At 47.4% G+C, this 3734-nt stretch overlaps 1 long non-coding RNA gene across 1 annotated transcript; it reads left to right on the plus strand.

Annotated features, from left to right (window-relative positions):
• Window positions 1-290: 290 nt before the first annotated feature.
• LOC123107463 (uncharacterized) lies at window positions 291-2791 on the plus strand. Its single transcript, XR_006451678.1, has 3 exons — window positions 291-1971; window positions 2053-2440; window positions 2523-2791. It is a non-coding gene; the product is annotated as an uncharacterized lncRNA (long non-coding RNA).
• Window positions 2792-3734: the final 943 nt, after the last annotated feature.

Genomic DNA, 3734 nt, shown 5'->3' on the forward strand with positions numbered 1-3734 from the left:
CCTCATATAATCTTTTTAGCCTTTTTGCATCACATTGTAATCATATTTTCACATTATTTATTCAAGAAATATTCGGATGTTCCCGTTATATTACATTTACAAAACTCCTCCATGTTTTGCAAAAAAGGGCAAAAAGGCCCAAAATCCTTCTATAATGGAGAGTGTCAAGAAGTTGTGGTTACTGTAATTTACGAAGGGAGTCAAGCGTGAAGAAAAAGAAGTAATCAGAGGAGCCAAACTTAAGAAGAGGATCAACTTGTGCAGAGAGAAGAAAAGGACAGGGGCCAACATGCAAATGGAAGATCCGATCGGGGGAATCAAATCCCTAGCGCTCTCAATCCCCAAAATCGGGCCTGGCATCACATCTCTCTCCCTCACCCTTCCTTCTCCACCTCCGGCCGCCGCCACGGCCAGGCCAGCGTGGTGGTGCGCCTCCGCACCATAAGCACACCCACCACAAACATCCACCACTCACCACCAACTTCACCACCAACGCCCATCTCGCCTGCCGTACCCGCGCGCCTCCACCTGCTGCTGATTCTCCTTGCTGCTCCCTTCGCCTACCTCGTTGTTGTTCTTCTTCCCGACGTCCTCCTTGCTGCCCTTCTGCTTCTCCTCTGCTTCCCCTCTCCTAGCGCCTCAACCTGCTGCTTCTTCTTCCCCAAACTTTGCTGCTGCTCCTTCCCTCTCCTCACGTCCCTGCTGCTGCACTTCTTCTCTCCCAACGCTACTGCTGCTACTGCGCTCTGCTGCTTCCTCTTGCTAACCTGCTGCCACTTCTTCTCTCCTATCTTCTTCTCCTATAACCCTTCTGCTACTCCTTCCCTCCTCCTTGCTGCTGCTCTCTCCCTCTCCTAGCGCTGCTGCTTCTCTTCTATTCAATGCCTGCTGCTGTTCTTCTTCTTGCGCCACTGTTGCTGCTCTCTTCTTCCCCTCAACCTCCTGATGTAGCCTCTTCTTCTTCACTAAACCTCTCCTTTTCTGTACTGCTGAAGCTTACTGCTGCTGCTCTCTCTCTAAAGTTTATGTAATTTAAGATGTTTAGCACATGTAATATTCAGATTTTATAAGAGCTTGCAACTTTATTATTGTTCAGTTTTTATCTGTAAAATTCTATGTTCCGAATAGTGTATGTCTTGTTGCTTTGGAAATTAACTGATATATGACATGTTGTTGCTTTGGTAACTAGTGCTCTGTCAGCTTATATGTGTGTTCACCCTGTATTTCTTCTCAATGTACTCGTTAATTTTTACTAGTAATTTTTAGTTGTTAAATATTGTTGTGTTGATCCGTGGTACTAGTCTTGTGATTTGTATAATCTTGTCCGTATATGCTTAGTCACTCGTGCACTGCTCTTATTTCGAAGAAACTTGTTCAGTTTTGTAGTATATGTTTTAGCTCCAGTACTTGTGTTATAAAGGTCTGTGATATAAATGCCTCTTCCTTCCCTTATATACGTCTGCTAGATATATTCGTGATCATCTCTTGTTATTTTGTTTTGTCAATGACGATGTCCTGTGTCAGTATTTAGTTTCTAAAATAATAGCAAAATACCAAAAAGACAGTAAGATAATATCAACCTCCCCTTGCTTATTTTCATTTTCTTTGTCGTCAACCTTGTTTAGTTTAGGTTTTATTTTCTGCAACTGTCTCTCAAAATTGTGTTACCTAGATTTAGCCGAGCATAGTCGTCGTTGCCTAGTCCCTGTGGGGAACACGACACTCGCAGTTCGGGCGAAATATCCCGCTGTACTTGTCAATGTGATCTAGGTGATGCTTTTTCGCCGGATCCTTCCTTGCCAAAGCCGGACTTGCAATTTGTGGGGGTTCCATCTGGCCAAGCACCAGACCTTGCAACAATTCTTCGGCGTCACACATGAAGGCATCTGAAAGGTGCTTTTTAAGGCCACTGAGATGTGGCCAAAGACGACCGAGGATCGTGGGTACAACCTGACCCATCCTGCCAGTTCGGTAAGTTTTTCATATTTCAAGGTGTATCCTTCACCCGTACATTCAAGGGAGATGTCTAAGCTTCCCCATGTGTCTTTCCAGGGCTGGCCAAGTAAGGCGGAGCGGATCCAATGTTCGGCTCCCTTGCCGGAAAACCCAGCAATCCCACTTCTGACGAAGATGATAATGCCGACACCCTACCAGGCGCCAGAGAAGAAGGGCCCGGCGGGAAGAAGCGGCCTCCGTCGTAAAGGTACTTCGGACATGATGTCCGAAGATGCCGAAACCCACTCCTCCCCCGCCAACGAGGACGACGAGGGGGAGGAAGAAAGCAACTCTCCCCCTGAGGGGGGAAGAAGAAGAGGATGGCCGCCACAGATCTGGAGGCAGAGACGTCCAAGAAGGGGAAGGTCTCCCTCGCAGATAACTCCGTGTTGGACACTGACAGCAGCTCCGAGTGGTGCCCCAGGGAAAAGCCCCTGGCCGAATCGTAAGTACTCAAAAGCACTCATACACACATATATCCCACTTTTTTACTTCGTGGTTTTAATATGTAAAATCATGTGCTGCAGTCCGGCCCACGCCCTCCCCCAGCGATCCTCATCTTTGGGGAATTCGCTAGATCCAAAGGTGATGGACAGTGGGTCACTTCCGGTGGCCACCTATCCCAAGGCCACGGACGATGCCGAGGTGTTGTCCCGAAGGACCTTCCCAGGCTAGGGAGAGGTACAGGAGGCCGTCAGGGTGGCGCCAGAGGGTGATACCTCGGCCGTCGGACACATGGGGGAGCAAATCCCCCGGAGACGGGTGATGGTGGCTGATACGTCTCCAACGTATCTATAATTTTTGATTGCTCCATGCTCTATTATCTATTGTTTTGGACATTATTGGGCTTTATTATCCACTTTTATATTATTTTTGGGACTAACTTATTAACCGGAGGCCCAGCCCAGAATTGTTGTTTTTTTTGCCTATTTTAGGTTTTCGAAGAAAAGGAATATCAAACGGAGTCCAAACGGAATGAAACCTTCGGGAACGTGATTTTCTCAACGAACAAGAGCCAGGAGACTTGAACCCTACGTCAAGACACAAGAGAGGAGGCCACGAGGTAGGGGCGCGCCTACCCCCCCCCCCAGGCGCGCCCTCCACCCTCGTGGGCCCCCTGTTGCTCCACCGACGTACTCGTTCTTCCTATATATACCTACGTACCCCCAAACGATCAGATACGAAGCCAAAACCCTAATTCCACCGCCGCAACTTTCTGTATCCACGAGATCCCATCTTGGGCCTGTCCGGAGCTCCGCCGGTGGGGGCATCGATCACGGAGGGCTTCTACATCATCACCATAGCCCCTCCGATGAAGTGTGAGTAGTTCACCTCAGACCTACGGGTCCATAGTTATTAGCTAGGTGGCTTCTTCTCTCTTTTTGGATCTCAATACAATGTTCTCCCCCTATCTTGTGGAGATCTATTCGATATAATCTTCTTTTTGCGGTGTGTTTGTTGAGGCCAATGAATTGTGGGTTTATGATCAAGTCTATCTATGAATAATATTTGAATCTTCTCGGAATTCTTTTATGTATGATTGGTTATCTTTGCAAGTCTCTTCGAATTATCAGTTTGGTTTGGCCTACTAGATTGATCTTTCTTGCAATGGGAGAAGTGCTTAGCTTTGGGTTCAATCTTGAAGTGTCCTTTTCTAGTGACAGTAGGGGCAACAAGGCACGTATTGTATTGTTGCCATCGAGGATAACAAGATGGGGTTTTCATCATATTGCATGAGC

Source organism: Triticum aestivum, chromosome 5A (assembly GCF_018294505.1).
Source record: "Triticum aestivum cultivar Chinese Spring chromosome 5A, IWGSC CS RefSeq v2.1, whole genome shotgun sequence".
NCBI classification, from domain to species: Eukaryota; Viridiplantae; Streptophyta; class Magnoliopsida; order Poales; family Poaceae; genus Triticum; species Triticum aestivum.